The sequence below is a fragment of the Neomonachus schauinslandi genome, chromosome 16, assembly GCF_002201575.2.
Source record: "Neomonachus schauinslandi chromosome 16, ASM220157v2, whole genome shotgun sequence".
Taxonomy (NCBI): Eukaryota; Metazoa; Chordata; class Mammalia; order Carnivora; family Phocidae; genus Neomonachus; species Neomonachus schauinslandi.
In genome coordinates, this window is record NC_058418.1 from 49,508,141 (window position 1) to 49,531,119 (window position 22,979).

The window sequence follows — 22,979 nt, forward strand, 5'->3', positions numbered from 1 at the left end:
AATCAGCTGGTGATTTTGTACATGCTGGTTACTCGGCCTTGAATTGCTTGTAGGAGACACCTTTCAACTTCCATGATTTCCCAACATCAACATGTTCTCTATTTGGTGCATTCCATCTACGTTCCACTACAGAAGCTGAAAATCATGTCAGATACTTGTTTTCCCAGACTCCCTTGCAGCTAGGGCATGAGTGAACACATGACCTCAGCTCTGCCACTCAGAGGCACCCATGATGATCTTTGAAACAGGACCCAGGGGTGTCGAAACATGGGACTGACTGTGGCAGCAAAGGAGGGTGCAGCAAGCTAGAGCTCCCAGGGCACAACTATAGGGCTCTAAGTTCAAAAACAATCAGGGCTTGTTTTTTTTGAGATTTTTTTACCAGAGCAGTTCTAGGGTATGATTTTGATCTTCGTCTCTGGCTTTGTAAATCTGAGCCTGATTTTCAGCCCCTAATAATACCCTCTTCATAAAATTCCTTTTCTGTTTAAATCAGCTAGAATCAGTACCCAAAACTTCCAGCAAGGATTTCTCACTACACTTTTCCTACATGGAGAACCAGCTCAAAGTTCCTACCAACTGCCTGATGAGTGAAAATAGGAGGTAATCACTTGGCTATTGTTGATGGAATTTGTGCAGATAAACAGAAAAAAATGGATTTTTTTAAAGATGGCCCAATCTCCTGTTTTGGAGCCTATGGATGCAAAATGTTCTTCTCCTTTCTCTGGGAGTAAAGATCATCTTCAAATAACTGCCCATCAATCTGATAACAATACTGTATATTTGTAGTGACCCACAAAAAATTATTATCAGGGATGGTAAAGGTGAAAATGTTTTTTTAAAATGCTTTCCACTTTTTATATATATACAATGGAATATTATGCAGCCATCAAAAATGAAATCTTGCCATTTGCAACAACGTGGATGGAACTAGAGGGTATTACGCTAAGTGAAATAAGTCAATCAGAGAAAGACAAGTATCATATGATCTCACTGATATGAGGAATTTGAGAAACAAGACAGAGGATCATAGGGGAAGGGAGGCAAAAATGAAACAAGACGAAACCAGAGAGGGAGACAAACCATAAGAGACTCTTAATCTCAGGAAACAAACTGAGGGTTGCTGGAGTGGGGGGTGGGGTGGGAGGGATGGGCTGACTGGGTGACAGACACTGGGGAGGGTATGTGCTATGGTGAGGCCGTGAATTGTGTAAGACTGATGAATCACAGACCTGTACCCCTGAAACAAATAATACGTAATATATTAATAAAAAAAAGTTAAAAAAAGAAATGCTTTCCACTTTTAAAAGTTGGAAATCTTCACAGTTTTATTTTTTTCAGGTGAATAGTTTGGACCATAGGTTTCTGCACACTTGTACTGAAAACTTTTTAAAGTAAATGACACTCCATGGTTTCAGAGCAGAAATAGACATTTCCAAATACATCGCATAATCCAATCCTTCATTTTGCCATGGACTCAGGACCATGTGAGTCGTGTTTAATGATGGCAGAAGTCCCCTCTCAAGTACTGAGGAAGAAGAACTTCCCTGAACAGGGAATAAGACCCTGTCACCTTCCAGGGTTGCTCTCCCCTTACAACCCCCATTCTTGACCACAGAACTTCTGTCTGAGGAACCCTCTCTTCAGCATGCTGAGGATGGAAACACATGAGGTATCCTCCGGGTAAACTTGGGAACACACCTCATCATATTGTCACCAAGATCGTAGGACAGAGCAGTGAGCAATGATGTGCCAACAGATTCACAAGTGGGCCATTGTTTCAGGCTGTGGTTACTCATATGTCAGGGTGCTTTCAAGTGCTTGCTTCTTACCAGCAGGGTCAACAACAGACCCTTATATTACATAGTTGCGGGTGTAGACAGAGCCTTCCCAACCTTGGCTCTCAATCACAACAAAATTTGTGCTGAGACATAAAAAAAGCTCTGTGCTGCTGGGAATGTTCATCCAGAGAAATCTAAAAATAGTGAGCTGCTTTACTGTGGATGCCCAATGGGACCTTAAGATAATACTTTGCTATAAGTGAATTTCAGGCAAAGTTTATTTGCTGAACTACCAATAGAGAAATCCTACCTAGAACCTAGTAGGATAAGTTGGATTCAAACCTGCTTGTCAATTTTAAACAGTAGGTAACTGGGTCCTGATCACTGGCTTAGTGGGAAAGAGTACAAGATTGATTAGCTATGTCTGCCCTGGGATTGGCAGTGGGGAGTAGCAGCATGAGTTTCATAAATTTAAAAACTCTGTCATCCGACATCATAGCATCAACTAAGCATTGCCTGATTTCCTCAACTCAGTGTTGAATTCTCCATCTTTGGAAACTCTGAAACTGTCTCCTTCTGCTTTTCTTATAATACTTACTATATTCTATTCCATTATTTACATGTTTCTGTTTCCCGCTACCAAATCTTTAATGCTCCAAGTCAAGAAATTTCATTTTCTTTACTAGTGGATTCCCCTGGGATCCCAGTGACCTATTCCTTAATTCAGCAACAGGTATTCAATGTTGGAACTGGCTAGGATCTGGGATAGAAGCATAAGTAAAACCCATACCTTCAATAAGCTCATGGCCTCGTGACTACAGAATTAATGAGGCAAAAACTGTATTCTCATTCCCCCACTACTGTGATCTGTGCTAATGATCATCTCTTAGAGGGGTTTGGTATTTTATGACTTATGAAGTAGATTTCCATATCCACTGTGCTCTGGCATCATCATCCCAGTGCCATGGACAAAAGAGTGAACTGAAGTCATATCAGAAAAGTTTAAAGACTTGCCCACAGTTTCAACACAATGCGTTTTGACAAATAAACCAAGAAGTGTTTTTGAAAGTAACCAGGAAGCAAATGGGGAAACCCTCTCCCGTAGTGCTGTGACCTGAGCTCTGACGATCACCCCAGCTTCAAACACAGCGCATGAGCCTCAGTGTCTGTGGTTGGCCGAATAACGGCCCCACTACGTTGTCCACACGCCAATGCCCAGAACCTGAGCAATATGAAAGGCTTCATGGCCAAAGGGAATGAAGATTGCACATGGAATTTAGGTTGCCAATCAGCTGGCCTTAAGATAGGGAGATTGTCTTGGATCTTCCAGGTCGGCCCAATATAATCACAAGAGTCCTTAAATGGGGATGAGGGACAGAAGAGAACAAAGAGATGACAGCATGAGAGGACTCAGCTGGACATGGCTGGCTTCGACGAGACAGGATGTGGCCACAGCCGAGGAATGCACGCAGCTTCTGCAGGGGCTGGAAAAGGCAAGGAGAGAGGTTCTCCCAGAGCGCCCAGAGGGAATACCCCTCCCGACACCTTGATGTTAGTCTGTACAACTGAATCTGGACTTCCGACCTTCGGAACTATGAAATAGTGAATGTGTGTTCTTTCAAGCCATTAAGTTTGTAGTAACTTGTTACAGCAGTAACAGGAATCTAACTCAGAGTCCTTGTGAGTAAATCAGTTCCAAGATATCTTTCTTTACAGGAGTATGTGAATGTGTGTGTGTGTGTGTGTGTGTGTGTGTTAAATAAGAGAATAGTACACAAGGTTTTCTGCATGATGCTAACTCCCTTCTGCCCTCCTTTGGAAATACCATAACCTGGAACCTTTCTTTTTTTCTTTTCTTTTTTTTAATCACAGCTGAAACAATTTCTGGCCTAGAAACACTAAAGAAAAAACAAACAAAACTCTTTTTCAAGGAAAATAGGTCTCCATTCTCACTATCCATGGGAATATCCGGGGAGATTTTTAAAAATACAGATGCCTGGGCGGTATCTTAGACCCACTGAATCAGTCCCTCTGGGAGGGAGTCTCAAGCATAGGTCTATTTTTTTCTTTAGATTTATTTATTTTAAAAAAAGAGAGAGTGTGAGTGGGAGGAGGGGCAAGGAGAGGGAGAGAATCTCAAGCAGACTCCCTGCTGAGTGCGGGGGAGGGTGGGAGGGGCTTGATCCCAGGATCCCAAGATCATGACTTGAGCTGAAATCATGAGTCAGATGCCTAAGTGACTGAGCCACCCAGGTGCCCCAAACATCAGCCTATTTTAAAAGCTCTCCAGGTAATTCTGAGATGTGCTGAGAGTTGAGAACACCCGCACCAAAGCCACAGAGGGGCTCTGCATGGCACAAGTGAGAGCCTGTGGCTGACTGTGACCAGCGTCCAGCCCCCTGTCCCTCTGCCCCCACGTTGGTCTCTACCATGCCCACAGTATACCTGATTTTCCTAAGTACACTGATTTTCTTAATTCATTTTTTGTTCCAGAAAGCTATTACCAAAAGAAACTGACTCTGAACTCCAACAGATAAAAGAGATGAAAACAGTAATATGGGGAGCCTAGAACCCTCTGGATCCCAGCCTTCCCCATCTCCTCTGAAGGAGTTGGAATTACTGTTTGCTCAGTTGGCCACAGAGCTGAGCTGGACTACAGCAACCATCTAGCATAGCACATCCCAAACCGTATACCACAGACCATCAGAGCTTCAAGACATTAACAGATGTCACCTGAAAAAATAATAATAATGGAGGGGAGCTGTCTGTGATCAAATCCCTTAGGAAAACAGCACCCACGCTCTCCCACTCTTAGATATTAAAGGCTCTGGGATGCCCTGCAGTTAAAAAAATACATATTGCTTAACCTAATACTTAAATCTATTTGCCTAAGGAACTGTTTTTGTAAGGAACATCCGTCATCCAGGGGACCCAGTTTGGAAATCCCAATTCCTTCCTGTGAAAGATGAGAAAGTAGGGACTCGGGAGATGATGTCAAGGTCATGAAGTACCATCTGCCAATGCCTCCCTGAATCCTCTTGACCCACCTGGTGGGCTATTTCCAGCATGCTGACAGCTTCTCACCCCCAGGGTGTCTATGTTCCCATAACTGTCTAAGAACTTCCTCTGGTCCTCTGGTCCCATGGCCGCTTGCTCTGGGTGCAGCCCCAGGTACAGCGGAATGGTAAGACTCGGTACCTAAATGCCCACGTTTCCCATCCCCCCTTGTGGCTGGGTTCCACGAGGATTCTCAGAGGGTCACCAGTGGGACTGAGCCCTGGTTGCCCATCCCGAAGACCTGCTATGGGTGCCCCTCTTACTGGCTTCCTCCCTTCCCTGCCCCTAACCCTACTTCCAGTCACCAGTGCTTCCCAAGATTGCCTTCGTGATGAGTTCTTATCTCAAGGCCTGCTTTTAGGAAATGTAAGCGAAGAGTTACTCACGGAGCGAGGTAGGGATAATGATCTAGATTAAAGTCTAGAGCAAACTAAATAGATGATTTTTTTTTAAGACTTCATTTTTTAGAGCAGTTTTAGGTTCCAGAAAAATTGAGGGGAGGTACAAAGGTTTCCATATATCCCCTGCCCCACATATGCACAGCCTCCCCCTTTAGGAATATCCCCTCCCCAACAAGGGTTCATTTGTTCCAATCAGCGAACCTCTACTGACATGTCATTATCACCCAAAGTCCATGGTTTATGCTAGGGTTCAATCTTGGTGTGGCTCCTTCTATTGTATTTGGACAAATGTACAGTGACATGTATCCATCGTCATATCACACAGACTATTTTCAACGGCCTTAAAAGTCCCCTGTGCTAATGATTTGGTTTTGATAAATGAAATCAGATTCAAGCTCAAGATGCCAAGTTTTAAGCAGACATAAACATTTCCTCCTGAGACAAGTGGCTAAATTCTACTGTCGAAATCAAAAATCTTAAGCTTTTTCTTCCTTCTGATCTTAAAAATAATTTTTTTTTTTTTTTGAGAAATAAGGCTGTGTTCGAGAGAAAACATTTTGCCTTATCTTCAGAAAGTAAGCAGGGCTTCTCCATCTTGGTGCCCTCTGGTGAAAGGTCACAGACAAATAATATGTCACGCTGCTAGAATGTTCTTTGAGAGCTAAGAAGGAAACAGAAAGGCCTAAGAAAGTTGAACTCAGGAATTTCTGAACAGGCTGCACATCTGAGGTGGCTCCAGGCTGCCAATTTTTTTTTTTTTTTTTCAGAAACAGTGAATAACTTTGCTCAAGAAATTAACTGTCGATAGCAGGGGTATGAAAACTGAGCTAGAGGGGCGCCTGGGTGGCTCAGTCGTTAAGCGTCTGCCTTCGGCTCAGGTCATGATCCCAGGGTCCTGGGATCGAGCCCCGCATCGGGCTCCCTGCTCCGCAGGAAGCCTGCTTCTCCCTCCCCCTCCCCCCTGCTTGTGTTCCCTCTCTCACTGTGTCTCTCTCTGTCAAATAAATAAATAAAATCTTAAAAAAAAAAAAAGAAAAAAAGAAAACTGAGCTAGAGTTCTCGCTTTGGCCAAGGATCTCAAACTGTTTTCCAGATATTTGGGGCTCAGTAAAATCTAACACATTTTCCTCAGCAACTTCTTTTCCCCTTTAATTTCCAAACACTGAAATTATAAGGAAATTTTAATATGTGTTTTTTAAATGCGAGTTGATACAAAGCAGGCAGAAATGCATTTTCTGATGATTCTTTTAAAGGAAGGATTTTGAAGAAACTGCACTTGATTTTGGTGGATGCAGTTTTCCTTGTATTTGAATTTTGCATACTTCTGCATGTGGGGGTGGGGCGGGGAGGGGGGAGGACAATGAAGTTTGAAATCTCAAGGCAGAAGCTTCCACTTTCACCGAAGGAGGGAATCTGGGGGGATTTCGGGCAACCTGGCCTTACAAAGCTAGGAAGGGGACAAATACCTACAAAGGTAGAGAAAGTGCTCTTCCCTTTCACCTTAAAGAACACTGAGGATGTTGAAGGCCAGTTGGACATCCGTCAGGAAAGACATTACAAATAGATTAGTAAGTTGTTAGAATCCATCTGCTCGACTCTGAGTGTTTTAAGAACTGGCTGGACCCGGGGTTGTGTGCTTCAAAACACAAATGCATCTGACTGCTCCTTATCAAAAGTCACGTTGGTCCAAAAATCCGTTCCCAGAAGTATTACTCTCGTGCCCTATGAAGGCATGACTGGTCTCTCCTCCTTAATTGCCTTCTTAATCCTCAGCCCTTGTCATGCCCATTGCCAGAAACTTCCCACTGTCCTGTGGTCTGACCTCAATCCTAGACAAATGACCAGACCATCTTACTCTCTCCTTGCTTAGCTCTGAAACCAGATCCAGCTCTGAAGGGTGAAGAGTCTGTCCGAAGATGTAGTTCTCCATCTTCCTTGACCTTATACTGTGGAGTTCCTACTAGTTGAAGACATTAGCTCTTCTGGACATTTCCAGCTCTGATGCCTTCGACCAAGTTCCTTCTCCATAAACCTCCTGCTTTCTCCCTACAGTGCTCTCCTAACCCTTCAGAGGCTAAGCACCCCCTGGAGATTACAGAGGAGGTCTCCTACAAAGAATGCTTTAAGAGAGTGATAGAAAGGTCCCCTTTGACCCACAATGACTCCCTCCAAAGCCTGTCACAGGACCAAAAAAAAAAAAATCATTTGACTCTCCTCTGGATTAAAACATGGAAGACAATGGTCTAGAGAGATGGGGAACATGGGATGTCGTTATCGACCACATGCACGCTGGCTAAAATGAACTTCTCCAATTTGTTCTGGTCACCAACAGGGCTGATAAAAGAGATCATGGAAACAAGGTATTTGTTGAGAGATCTCACCAAGAAAGACGCCTGGAGCCCAAGGAGTTGAGCAATCAAAATATTGTTCCTTTGTTACAGGAATAATGGGGATGGGGGGAGGCAGACATTAGGAAACAAGACGAGGGTACTATATGCCTGGAAGAAGAACAAAACCCCAAGGAGAAGACACAGGCAGGAAAAGATGACGAACATGATGGTGAAGACAAGGGTGGTAATTATCACTCGGTGAGAAGACACTGTGTTGGGCGTTTGGCACACACGACCTTGTTTGATTTTCCTAGGCCCTGTATCAGGTAGATTTTTTAATTTCCACTTTACAGATGAAGATCCTGAGGCTTTTCCCGGACCTTACTCACACAACTAGTAAGTGGCAGACTGTGGCTTTAAGCCCAGATTCCCCTCCAAAGGTCATAACCATTCCACTTGGTCATATCATCTTCCTAATAATGCATTAGTTGTATTACAGTTAGGGAACACATGTGTGGCTTTGTAGGCAAAAAGAAAAGAGAGAGAGGAAAAAATCCCACTAGATTTCCCAGATTAGAGTTTGGCCTGAGCACCGGAAATGTCTGTGAACTAAATCGATGATTGCTCCTTGGCCTCACACGCCACCATTCACCTAATACCTCTGGCTCCTGATTGCAGACGCAGAGGTATTGCAAGGGATCTATGTATCCGTATGCACATCCAACCTCGTCAGCAGACACAATACATCGTGCTCATACCAAGATATTTTTGTGATTGATGATAGACCAATTGATTCACAAGTGTTACTGAATTCACAGTAGATATTTATCATTATGTATTTCCCAACCTAGGAATATTAAAAGCATAATTAGAATCATATGAGATGAATATTTTTGTTATTAAAAGGGGATTTTCAGTCCTGCAATCCACAGATTCTGTTCCTAGATATATACTCAACAGAAATGCATCAATGTGTTCATCAATAGACATTATACAAGAACGGTCACAGAAGCATGTTCATAATTTCCCAAAAGCGGAAACAAACCTAACTCCCAACAAGAGTGCAGTGGATAAACACATTGTGGTACAGTCACAGTAGAATACCATATAACAATAAATGTAAACAGATGCACGCAACAACAGGATGAATCGCACAAATGTGAAACAGAGCAAGGAAGCCAGAAACATAAAAAGCTCCCTCTAAGCAATTCCACTTCTGTAACATTCAAAACCAAGCACAACTAACCTATGCTGTGAGAAGTAAAGAGAAAGGTCACCTTGAGGAGAGTGAGTGGAAGTTGAGTGAGAGAGAGGCTTCTGGAGAGGCTTAGAATGTTGGGTTTCTCGATCTAGATGTTGGTTACATGGGTGCATTTAGTTTATGATAATCCCTTGAGCTGTGCTTGTAATTTGTATGTGTTTTTAGATTTATGTTATATTCTAATGAAACATTCAAAAATCACGGGACGGGGGTCCATACCTAGAACACGTATGACCCACTGCTCTAAATAAAGGTTCATCCTAGCCACCACGCAGATGCTTATCCTTTGCCAAACAAGAATTTTTCTGCCTCCCCATTCTTACTCAGGCCATCTCCCCAACTTCAAATCACCCACCCCATCCCTGTCCATAAAAACCTTTTCCATCCTTTGACACCAAGCCCAAGAGCACCACCTCCAAGGAACCTTCTCCACTTCCCTGGCCAGAAGTGAATTCTTACTCACCCAAGCCCCAGAGTGCTCTAATACCATTTCTCTGCTCATAACTCTGAGGTTCTCAGAACCGAGAATAGCACAGTACTTGCCAATGACGAGTCATCAATAAAGGTTTTCTGTCGTTATAATAATGCCCACATCTCAACCTCATAATGCAGTGACTTATGTTTGTCTTACTCCCTGCCCTCAAGAAGCTCACAGTCTTGGGAGAAAGAATGTCTACTCATCTTTGCATGGCCCACCATGCCCGACCCATGACCAGGTAGACAGCATCTGCTCAGGTAATGCTTCTGAATGAAAACAAACGTCATCTCTAAAAAGAACTCGCAGTGACGGGCAACCTTGAAGCTGTCAGCAGGTCTGTGTCACAAAACTATTCCTCCCCAGCGGCCGGTATTTTAATGGGTTTATACTAGACTAAAAACCCCCTTGGGGGCCCAATGTATCTACACAGGCAAGAATGTGAGCTTTACAATAAGAAAACTGAAGGCAGCTGAGATGTTTGGATCATAGTGATGAAAAGCTCAGCCTAATTCCAAGTCCCTTGGATCAACCTTGGCACAGGCTTCTACGTGCCAGGAAAAGGAGCCAACAATCAAATCAACATGGCGACATGCAATGAAAAATGACAGAAGTGGCAGCAACAGGTCGGCCTTCAAGGCCACCTCAGCCTCGTCCCCCAGGAAGAATGACGGCATTTCTGAATCGTCCCTACCATGTCCTCAATCTGTCATTCTGCTTCCTTCCTTCCCTTTTCCTTCCCTGTTCTCAATAACCTGCATGCTATCTGGGACAAATTCACAGTGAAATGATTTTTTTTTTTTTTTAAATCATTAGTGCAAGATGAACGGTGCTGGAGTGCTGAGATTCCTGAATTAATAATATTGCTGCCATCCATGATTTTAACTTTCTCTTTTCTGTTGGCAGAAGCCAAAACATTAGGAGATATTTTCCAGCATCACAGTCAAACTGTGCATTTTTAGATTTGTGGGCAGGCTGAGTGATCTCCGGCCAGAGTCTGAGCCCTTGGCTCTACATTCCAATGTGATTCTCTTGCCACAGCATCATTTCTGGCCTTCCCCAAGTCATCGCTTTGGAGAAAATGAAGCACATATTCAGGATTTAATTTAAGAATAACCCAGACAACCTAAGGCAGTTGGTGAAGTCAGCAGAAGGAAGAGCTGAGACCAGCAAGATGAACGCGGTGAACACCTCCCATCAGTAAGACATTTACACCTGCATCAAGAATTCCAGTGAAAATTGGAGTTTACAGGTCCCAGCAGCCTGAAGTGTCCACGTCTTTTCCTGCTTTTATTGCAATTACAAGGAAACAGAGCATTCAGATTACAATCGGTACTCCAGGACTAACCTACTTACCGTTCAGGTAAGAACCTGCATTCCATTTCCCACAGAGGCCTGGCCGAAGGCTAGTTCGGGTTAGCATTCCTCCTTCAAAGCACTGGCCAGGACTGTAAATTTACTAATCACATGTGCGATCATACATACGATGTCTGTCTCTCCACGGAAACCAAAGTCCCACGAAGGAAAGGACTGAACGAATCTGGTTCCCGCCTGCATGCTGGGGTCACAGATCCCACAGGTCGCACTCGATAAACCCCTGTCGTAGTGAACACTAGCTAGCTGACTACACCGATTGCTAGAACCAAACAACCCAGCAACTCCCACCTACTGTGGCAAAGAAAGGCAAGTGTTTTTCCTGAATCCATAGAGAGGGTAAATCCACGATCAAATTCTCATTCCTTGCTCTTTCTGGGCCCCAGACGCCAGAGCCCCAAACTGTCTCCTGTCCCTCATTTATGCCACCACCATCCTCCAGGTTATTCAGTTTCAAAGTCTAAGCAACATCATTGGATCTGTCCTCTTTGTCAAGACCCCTACTTCCGATTAATTGATTCTACCTTTAAAAACGTTCTCCCAGCTACCTGCCCGTCTCCTTCCACTCCTGCCCCCCAGCCCAGGATCTTGCTACCCCTCTCCCGGACATCTCACTGGCCTCTGACCTGCGCTCTTTCTTTTAACCATGTCCCTTCCTTTCTAGCTAGCAGATAATTCTTGGTACTTTCAGATCGCCTTCTACTAGGAAAAGCTGTAGTGAATTCCTCATGTTCAGCTATAACCCATAAGTGTGACAGCTTAGGATACTCCTTGGTCCCCAGATTTCTTCCCACATGTTCTTCAACGGTCGGCTGAAACCCCACTTCATACAGGAAGCCTTTCCAAATCTACTTCCACCTAGCAAAAGCAACCAAAAGCTTCCACCACATTTTGGGGGAGCTTTGTACATGTTCAACTTTATAAATTAGAAAGCATCTGCTTAGCTTGTTCCTATTAGTCTGAAAAGATCTTCCGGACATAATATAGATCATATTGGTCTTTGTTTACCCGAAAATGCCAAACACTACGCCTGGCACATAGTAGCTTTTTGAAAACATTTCTTGAACTTAATGAGATTCATTCCTTCATTCATTCTTTCAAATGTGCTGTCTCTGTTTACCAACCCCTGCCCCAGCCCAGGGATCATGAAGCAGAACAGTTGGGTGAATTTTGGCATGAGACTTTAACCCTTCCTTGACTTCATTTCCTCGCCTCAAAAAAAAAAAAAACCAAACCATGCTGTGTTCCAAAGAAGATAATGCATGTAAAGCACTTAGCCCAGCGTCAGGCACATAGTATATGCTCAGTAAACGTGAACAGCATAGGATTAGTAGTATTGTCTCACTGTTCCATTGTTGGGCAGGAATGATTACTAAGACATTCTTCCCAATTCTGAGTTCAACTCTGTCTCCTAACTCCTACCACTGACCATAGCTTCTCTGCCTGTGGGCAACAGGAATGAGATGACTCTGAAGCGGCTCAGATACACTTTTAAAAGCCTGGTGCTCAGTCCCAGGCCTGGAATTAAAAAAAAAAAAAAAGGAAAACAGGTCAACTGGGGAGAGAGAGCTGGATTTCATTAATTCCATGGGTTTCTGAAAAGGGCTAAGGTTCTGTAAGTTGGTGTTCACTTTCTACCTTAGGAGTTTCGCTCTGGGGGTCCAATATTCTGCTTAAATTTCACTTATTTCCTTTAGCTGGAGGATTTGGGTAAGCAAGGAAAATTCTGCACAATGACTTCACCACTGGCAGTAATTTGCCCTTGGCCAAATTGACTTGCAATTACTCTGAGAGCATCAGAAGTTTCCAAATTAGCATAGGCCCTGTCTGATGCTGAGTAGGCTCCTTGGGGTGGGTCACGTCCATGACTTGAGTCTAGTGCAAGAAGGATCCAGCTGCTGGGCAGAAGCGTGTGCCCTGCTGTCCTCATCTCCCCCACCCCACCCACCCCATGCCTGGTCCAATGCCTGCTGGGAACTGTGGCACCGAAGGACTGGTGCTCATTTCTCCACGTTCCCACACCCCCTTCGACCTCCAGGTTCATTATTTTTTAATAAATGGCTTCCACTGACAGAAGGTGCCTTTCTTTCAGACACAGGCTCTCATTTTCCTCAAGGTGCTCTATAACCACCCCATTGCCCTCTAAGGTTGCAAAGACCAACCTCTGTGGACAGCCTTCCACAGCCACATGGAGGGATCAGGGCCAATGACACTGTAAGCTTATCTTTAGAATTCTGCAACTGTTTCCAGAAATGCCAGTAAGAGGCTTTAACTCTCCAGTAGTTGCAGCGACTTATTTCCAACTACTGAATTTGGAACAATCCAGAATCTTCTTCAACTCAAGCACCCAAGGGGAAATGAATTATGTAGAATTTGTCAAAAATTCATTCCATGCAGTGGGATGGCAGCACTTGTCTCCTAAATGATCCTGTGTCTCTACTCTTGCCCTCCATCACCTCTTCTTTACCAGATCCCAGAGAGAATTTTTTTTTTTTAATGTAAGTCATAATGTCTTGCAACCCTGCTTGAAAATGTTCCATAGCTTCAACTGGACTCAAAATGAAATCAAGGACTTCAAAGCCTTATCTGCTTCAACTTCTGATACTTTTCCACTCCCTCACACCATCCTGCTCTTTGCTTACCACACACAAGCAAACAGGACCCCTTCCAGTCCCTCAAATGTGTGGAGTTTGTCCTGGCTAAGGGCTCAAAGGTTTTGTCTTCACTCGTCCTTCCATCTAGACTATTCTTCCCCAAGTTCTAAAGAGATGGCTCAGTCTCATCTTTTTTGCTCATCTTACATTCAGCTTTCTTTGAGAAGCCTAAAGAAGAACCCCCTTCCTCGCTCTGCAAATCCACTCTTTAAATAATTCAGCTTGTGGTTTTGTTGTTGTTGTTGTTGTTGTTTTTATGTCAGCCTTCCTAGGATTGCCATCATTTATATAGTCGATGGCCCCAATTCTAAATAAATAAAAAGGCTAAGGAGAAGAGAGTCTATGCATATAGACCTGCGGCACTGCCCAGTATGGGGCCAGGTGGGAGGTACATCAATCCTATAGTAATTGAACTAATGTGAACTGTGTATATAATTACCTTAATAACAGCCATGGAGCCATTGCCAGGGAGAAGTATTAAGAAGAGGAAATACTCCCCTCTCTTTAGCAACATTTTGCTCACCTTATAACAAGGAAATCCTACCCATGATGGAGCTTCTCACTGCCATTGGAAGAGCTGAAGTTGATGTGATTGCAACAACAGATTGCTTCTCTAATATTCCAGTGTTCGTCTAGGATTGAATTACCAGCCTCCTTTGTACTCCTTAGATGCTGCAAAGCAAAAAAATTAATCAGAAGAGGAATTTCTCCTTGGTCACTGTCCACTGTGGTTTCCCTCATAAGATAGACACTTGATACAGGAACTTCTCTCAGAGGTAAACGAATAAGCCTGTGGCTCGTAAAGTTACCAAGAGGCATGTCTGAGCGTCACAAGGCCTAGGACTGGAAATAAAACAAAAATAAAAGTAAAAATAAAGTAACAAACATAGTAGCAACATTAGCAAATCCTAATATTTAGTGAGTGTGTATTACATCCATTTTCCATTTAAATCCCATGTCAGTTGTTTGAAGATGTTGATGTTATCTGTCTATTTTACAGGTGAGAAAACTGGGGCACAAAGAGAGTAAATAAACTAGCCCAAGGGCATTCAGGCAGGGGGTGGCGCGTCAGGATTTGAATTCAGGAAATCTGACTTCGGCATCTTCGTTCTTAACCACTTACAGCCCCTCTGTGGGCCAGAGAGACTTGGGCATCAGCACCTCACAAACGGTGGTGACAACACTCAAGTACCCAGAGTCCCAAAGGGAGAGGGTTTGCAGGAGTGGCTACGTAAGGCCTCGGGCGCCTTGCGGAAATCACGAGAGACTGAGCAGTGTGGTCGGTCCCCAAGCATCTGTGAAACACAATCTCACAAAAGTTCTAGAAATTCCTGCTTCATCTCCCCTCTCTTGCACTGGGCAGAGGTGTACCTAACCCTCATCCGCGCTGCTTCAGGAGGCTCCCCACCGCCGGCTTCTTCTCTTTCATCATGCAGCCAACCCTCACTCCAAATCTGGTCCTCATCACACTGACTCCCCTTCTCCCCATTACCTACTGAACCACCTGGATTTGAACCCCAGCTTTGCCACTCACCCTGCGGGGTAAACTTGGACACGTCACTTGCACTCATCTTCGGTTAGGTGACTTCTTCTTAAATGGGACTAACACAACTTTACCATAATGCTCTTCTGACGACCTAGTTCACAGTGACTGCTCTAAATATGGTAGCTACAGGGAAAAATGAAGCCCTTAGCATTGAAGACTTTCTACGTGCACGGCTCCCACCAACATTCCCAAGTTTACCCCATATTGATGCCCTTCAACAAATAAATACCCCTACCTCTGAGGTCACCTTCTCTCCTCTAAACCGGCCCCCCCTAGGGGTGGTCCTGGACCCTCTGTATCAGATTCATCTGACCTGCCCTCCAAATTCAGATTCCCAGGCCCCACCTTTGTCCTTGTTCATCAGAATCTCTCGAGATGGACCTTGACTGGCTTCATTTTTAACAGGCTCCCCAAGCAACCCTTGCGAACACCAGGGTTGAGTCCCACTGCCCTGTCTATGACAATGTTCCCTCTGCCTGAGACTACTTTCGGCTCGCATGCCTGTCTCCCAAACTTCACCGATAATTTAAAGCCTGACTTAAATTTCTCCTCCTTCATAAAACCACTCCAGGTCCCTCCCTCCAGAAATAATCTGTCCCTGCTTTGAATTATCATGGCACTTATTTATATACTGGCGACTCGTCCTAACAATTCCAGGCTCCTTGAGGTGAGAGTCAGTACATAATTCATATTAATATCTATCACATCATAGATATCTGTCACAGGGCTTTGCACAGAATAGGTGCTCAGTGAAAAGGAATCTAGCGGGTACGATGAAGTCCCACCACAGTATTTTTAGACCATCTTGATAAACCACCTGTATTAAAGGAATAACCAATTCATTTGAAGAAGAGGAGGAGAAAATTTGACCAGGCCGACTTTACGCTCCCTCTCTGCCCTCCTCTTCTCTCTGATTCCTGCTGCTGTCAGGATCACACCTTTAATCCTTAGCCCACATCTTGTGAGTGGGGAGAAGCGGAAACCCTTCAGTACTTCCCTCTAGCTCAGGGAGGACTGGCTGACAATGTTAGGTTATTTCTCTATTTAAAAGTAAGCAAAAAAAGGAAATCAATGTAACTATAATAAACCATGTAAAATCATCACGTTTCCCTGATACGGGTTCCTGTTTAGCCCAAAGGGCTGGGATAGTTTCTCCGGTGTCTCGGCCTGCCCCTGGCTCCGTGAGTTCTGTAGGTTGGTGGCTGGTCTCCTTACGGCTGAGCAGACTCCCTTCCTAAAGCGCTACAGTACCTTTTACTCCTATGCCTTAGCGCAGGCTGGCTGCTACCACAGAACCCCATAGATGGGGTGGGGGGGGCAGCTTACACAACAGCCATTTATCTCGCACGGTTCTGAAGGCTGAAGTCTGAGATCAGGGTGCTGGCACGCTCGAGTTCTGGTGAGGACACTTTTCCTGGATTATACAACGCTCAGCAGCTTGCTGGACCTTCATATGACTGAGAGGGAGAGGAAGAGGGAGAGATCGTCTCTCTCCTGGTTCTTCTTATAAGGGCATTAATTCCATTCATGGGGCTCTGCTCTCGTGACCTAATTACCCCCCAAAGGCCTCGCCTCCAAATACTATCATATTGCAGATTTGGGCCTCAATATATGAATTTGGGGGAGACAATTAATCCGTAATACCCCACCCATCCATGATCTCTGTACAGTCCCTCCTAGATTTTGTTGAAAGGGCCACGCCTTATCTCCAGGCAGTGGCAAGCAAGATGGCAGCGACTATGCCAATGTAACTCCAGAGCCAACAATGGAAGCTCATTTCAGTAAGGCAAGAGCAGCAATAATCATTTCCACCCTCACTCTCCTCCCTCGCCATGTTCCAGCCCTGTCACTCACCCGCAGTTCTCGGGGCACCAGGATCTTTCCCATCTCCACCTTTGCTTGGGCAAGTCCCCCTGCCTGTTACGCTCTTCCCCTATTCGTGTGAATGTACGAACTTGCTTTAAAAATCATCTTTCCTTTAAACTTCAGCTTAAATATTTCCAGAGAGGGGGCTTCCACACCTGTATTTTTTAATTAAAGTAACCTCCTTCCCCAGTTCCTTTCTATTTTTAGCCCCTTATTTATTTCCTTCCCAACATGTACCGCAATCTGTAATTCTTCTATTCATTTCTCTCTGTACTTGTTCACTACTCCTGACACATAGTAGCAGCTCAATAAATATTTGTTGAATGATTGAATAAAATAAGTATGCAATATATAATCACAGGAAAAAGAAAAAAGTCATACAAGTACATCAAAATCTTTTGTTCATATACAATGTTACGATGAGGAAATAATCACTTATGATTTAATTTTGCAACAATATAAGATTTCAACATTAGCTCTGTGATTTAAGTTATTATTTTGCTGCTAAAACAAATAGGTCCTCCTTATCCTGGTTTATGATTTACCATAATACTAATTCTATAGACTCTGAATAATAAATCTCATTTCTCCCGATGGAACTCAACTCCTACAGACTAAAAGTTGACATCCTTATGAGACATCAACAAAGAAAAGACAATTTGAAGAAGCAGATGTGGCTATTTTAGAAGAAAAAAAGTCTACATTCTGTTTTAACTTTGCAAGTCTCAAAGAATTCTTTCATGACAATACACTGAGAACTACTTCATGAAAATAAATAGCCACAGAGGAATATGGATTTAATTGCTTGAATTGCTGCATTAGCTAAAATAAAACAGCTGTGATCACATTCTGGGGCAAAAACCATTGTTCAACAAAGAGTTCTATTAAAGATCACCCCAGTGATGAGTCTGGCTTTCTAAAATCAGGCATTCCACTTCCTGGACCACCCATTGTTCTTAGGGTAACAGCAATTCCATTTTGGGGGGGCATCTGGGTGGGAGAAATGTTGTCTGTGCCATAGGGCACAGAACTGCTTGATAGATTTTTCTCTTTCCCTCAAATACACAGCTCAAGTTACTCAAAATTACTCAGCAAAACAAATTCCTTTCATATTTCTATATTCCCAAGACACAGGAAAGGTGCTGGGCTGGCAGCTGGGGCTTTTTGAGTTCCAATCCACTAACAGATGAAATGAGAAGCAGCCTATGTCCAAATTCTTCCTAAGGAAACTTTCTGAACAGACCTCAGTCCCTGGGGAAATGAGTCGCCAAGGTGGTGGGTTTTGATATTCCCTAGGATCAGAAACCACCTTAAGATCATGAAAAAGCCAGAGAGCCCGGCACAGAATTTCACAGATATGTATTAACACCAAGCTTGCTGCTCAGCCTCCAAGGAAGTAGCTCTGCAAACACCCTAAGTCACCCCTGGACTACAAATGCAGACCTCTTATTCTAAAATGTAGCAGCAGGGCTGGAGATGGGGAAAGCCAAGCATTTAAATGATAGCTGGTTGTTTACCAACCACCACATGTATCTACTTGAACTCTGCCACACACCAGTCTCACCTCTGACCCTTCCACAGGTCCCATTTGCAGACCTTGAAACATGTGATCAATGTCAAAGCCAGACATTAAAAGAAGAGAAAGGTTGAGGGAAAGAGAGCAAAAGATCTATTAAGCAGAAGCTCAAATTCTTAAATTTCTAATATTCTCTCCAGTCCTACATTCCCCAGAGTCTGTTCCACTGAACTCACCAGCCAGCTGTTATCATAGGTAAGTGTGCCTAAAAGCCAACATGGAAAGTTACCTTAAAATGCAGATTTCCAAGTCTCACCAACTCCTGCTTCAAATGGATTCTGTGATTTTTATTAAACACTCTGGGCGATTCTGAAGCTGGTGGCCATTTCAACTACAATTTTGATGGTTTCCAGTTTTTTTTCTCAGTGTCTAAGAGATCTCAGTATTTCGGGATCCAAAGTACACATCCCTTCCTCTTATCTCTGGAAACTTCCTGAATACCTTTGGTCCCATCAGGAGTACCAGACATGCTGCCATTCCTTCCTGGCCTACACCCCTCCTCAGTGGGGCATTCAGGAAAGAGATGTAGTGAGAGGTTTCCAGATGAGTCGGTGCCTGAGAATTGCCCACCTAGTGATCTCAATTGATTCATAGCCTTAAAAGACTCAAGGGTGGGACACAAGGGGAGAAGGTGGGGGTGGGGAGTGGCAAGACCTTTCCCATGGCGGTGGCTCACCCTCCCTGCTCACCTCTCCTGCCCACCCTCTCTAGGGCGTCTCCCTAAGGATTTTCCCCCTACCCCCGACTCCCATTTTGAATTCCTATTTCACTTAGTTTAACTGTTTCATGTGAACCACGAAGTAGAAATAATGCTCCCTCTTGTTCTCTCATGGTTTCTTACCTGCCTCCTGATCACTAGTTCTCTGACAGCAAGCACATGCCGAAATGCCTCTGTGTCCCACACAACATACAGCACCTGTCGCTTTTGCCTGCCCAGCATCTATTCCCCACGCCCTGCTCCCGATCTTTTTTGATACCCGCATCCCAACTCCCCTTTGAAGAACTACCCTCCTCCAGCCTACCTACCTCCATTTGTTTCAGAGAAGAAGCTAACTCCACATGCTGAGTCCCAGGGGGCACCTGTTCAAGGTTGGGCTAATCAGCAAAGCCCATTTCCCTGGAACAACAGTTGGTTCACGGTTGTCACATGACCCAAGCTGGGCCAATGAGATTCAGTCCTGGAACTTCTGCAAGTAGAACAAGGAAGTGAATGGTCTTCTCCTTTGAGGTTGCTGGGCCTGGTGGGTCCTCACCAGCCATCTTGTCTCCACTAGAGGAAGAGCTGCTCAAGAATGGAGCCACACAGATGCAGGCAGGGCTGAGGGATACCAGGCCCGTGACTCAGTCCTAGAGACCTGGTTCATGGATTCATTCAAGTCAGAAGCTAGACCTACCTCCTGAACTTTTTAGTTATCCATAGTATACAGTTAATACTATCACATACTATTTGAACAAAATGGAGTGTGTTTCTATCACTTCAACCAAAAAGATGCACATTTATTTAATGCTTAATAGATATTGATTGGTTGAGTTAATAGCCATTTTTAGACTTGGGAAATGTTGGATATATTGTATCCTTCAAGTCTACAAAATATCTTTTTCTGCAGAACAAGGTCAGTTGCTTAAATTCGATCTTTGGCCAAGAAGACTGATATGGTCCTAAAACTATGGCCTTTGGTATCAAACCACTGAATTTGGATCCCAGCTCTTCACTTACAAATTATGTGACCTTGGGCAAATTACTTAGAAATCACTAAACAGGAGAAGACTGCAGTAAAAAAAAAATGTGTTCCAAATTATTGGAAGATCATTTTTGTGTAGATGATGGATGAAAGGTGGAGAGTCGAAGACAGGAAAGCAATATCAAGATCAGACAACAGAAGATAAGCGCTTCGAGTCAGGTAGCTTCACTTGGGATACAAAGCAAAGGGCAGATTGCAAAAAGTGCAGTAAGACCCAGTAGGAAACTGAATGTGGGCTGTGAGAAAAAAAAGGGAAGAGTCAAAGTTCCTGAAAACTAGTTCAATTATTTTTTATTTTGAAACCCTAAAACAGAGAAATGTCGTGCCAGGTGGTGGCGCTGCTCTTAAATTCTAGTTTATCCATGGAGTTATTTTAAACACCACAGTCAGTTTTCAGGGTAGACCTATAGCTTCCTCCCTCTTGAAGAAACTGAGCAACTTCTCACTTCTGGGAGATCCTTCCAGCAGGTGATACTTTCATGGCTTTGACTTAAAGCTGAGTTCCCAAAGTGTTAAAGGAGTCCAACCAGTGTTATATTATGTGGTTTTAGGTGGATTACAGAATGACTAGCTGCACACAGACAAGACGCTAAATTACTCTGGATCACACTGGGACAAAGCTGTTCCCTTTCAGCCTTCTTGATTATTTTGTCAAAGAAAAAAAAATCCCACACGGGGCCTAAAACATCTTTAACACCTCTTTCTAGCACTTGCTAATCGTCTTGTTTAACAGAGAGCATGTCTCGGGCTTAAAACCTTCAAGAGGCCACAATATCTAGCTAGAGTTAAGTAATACTGCTGTGCCTTTGTTGAATTTATTTTTACACATGCTTTCTTTTAATGGCAAGTGGAACTTATTCTCCACTTGCAGTTTATGTCTGGACATCTCTTTTTAAGATAAACTTATTTTTAAAAAAGGCTATTAAAAGGTAACTAAAGAGATGTGGTACATAGCTATGGCAGGAATTGGGAAAAGGATCTGGCCCCCGCAGGGGGCCAGCGGTCCTAAAACATCATCAACGGCGGCACTATGACAAAAGTCTGCTTAGGAGGTGGAGCACTCAGAACATCTTTAAAAGTATATATACCATGTTTATTTTGCTTAACATAATACCCTCTAGTTCCATCCACGTTGTTGCAAACGGAAAGATTTCGGTTTTTTTGATAGCTGCATAATATTCCATTGTGTGTGTGTGTGTGTGTGTGTGTGTGTGTGATATATATCACATCTTTAACATAATAAAATAAAATTAATTTTTAAAAAAGTATATATACCATGCAGCTAAAAGCTTACAGTGAGTAAATGTGCCTACTCTGTGGACAAGTACCACCAGGCCAGAAGCACAGGACGCACCTGCCCCGCAGGGCAAGAATTTCTCAGTACCTGCAGAACCCAGTGCTCTCATTTAACTTTTGTGTGTGTGCGTGTGCGCGCGCGTGTGTGCGTGCAGTATCCTGGAAGCCCCCGGGGAGTCCAGCTCAATCCCCTAAACAACGCCTTTCTATAAACAACTCAGGAGTTTGGTTCGCTTTTGTTACCAATAAACACGCTCAGGGCGCCTGGGTGGCTCAGTTGGTTAAGCGACTGCCTTCGGCTCAGGTCACGGTCCTGGAGTCCCGGGATCAAGTCCCGCATCGGGCTCCCTGCTCGGCAGGGAGTCTGCTTCTCCCTCTGACCCTCCTCCCTCTCATGTGCTCTCTCTCTCATTCTCTCTGTCTCAAATAAATAAATAAAATCTTTAAAAAAAAAAACAAAAACGAATAAACACGCTCAGCCCCGCCGCTTGGAAAGGCTCCTGTTCCCAGAGGGGCTCGGCTCGGCGGCGCTTCCTACCGCCGCATCAGCCTCCCCGGCCCCGCGGCCACGCTCCTGCGGGAACGCTCATGCACGCGGGCCGCAGGAACATCTCCGCCACTCGCACAGCAAACCATCTGGCATAGGGATGTTTAATTTCGCAAGCCATCTTTTGTTCACTGGGTCGACTTTTCAAGGGAAAAAAAAAACACACCTCTGGCCACCGGGGAGCCGCCCAACGCTACCAAACGGCTCCCCCTAGTGGTCTTTAGTGGCCTATCGCAGTAAATCATTCAGGGCTGGAAGCACAAAGACCATCCAGGCCTGCAGGTTTTGAGGGTCACTGTCAAAAAAGGACACTAAAAAACAGCAGTGAAATAGTAAACTGCCAACCGTGTGCAGTTCCTGCCTCCTATATTCCTTTATTTTGCCAGTGAAGATCATTAGAAAATAAATATCATTTGACATCGCTTGAAACTTATAAAAAGCAACCAAGATGTCCTTCGGGAGGTGAATGGATAAACTCTGGTCCATGCAGACAATGGAATATATTCAGCACTAAAAAGAAATGAGCTGTTAAGCATGAAAAGACACGGTGGAAACTTCAATGCTTGTTACTAAGTGAAGGAAGTCGATCTGAAAAGTGATTCCAATTATCCGCCTTTCTGGAAAAGGCCAAACTATGGAGAGAAAAAAGATCAGTGGTTGCCAAGGGCTGGTGGAAGGGAGGGGTCAAAAGGCAGAGCACAGAGGATTTTTATGGCAGTGAAACTATTCTCTATAATACTATAATGATGGCTACACGTCATTATCCGTTTGTCCAAGCCCACAGAACGTATAATACCAAAGTGGCCCCCAAGGTAAATTAGGGACTTTGGGTGGTCATATATCAGTGCAATTTCATGGATTATAATAAATTTATCATTCTGGCAGGTGATGTTGATATGGGCGAGACTATACAAACAGGGGCGGGTTTATGTGGGAAATCTCTGTACTTTCGGCTCAATTTTGCTCTGAATCTAAAAGGGCTCTAAAAAATAAAGTCTATTTTTAAAAATAAAAAAATACTAAGTGAATAAATAAAATCCAGGGCGAATCCTGTTCTGGACATGTTGATCAGT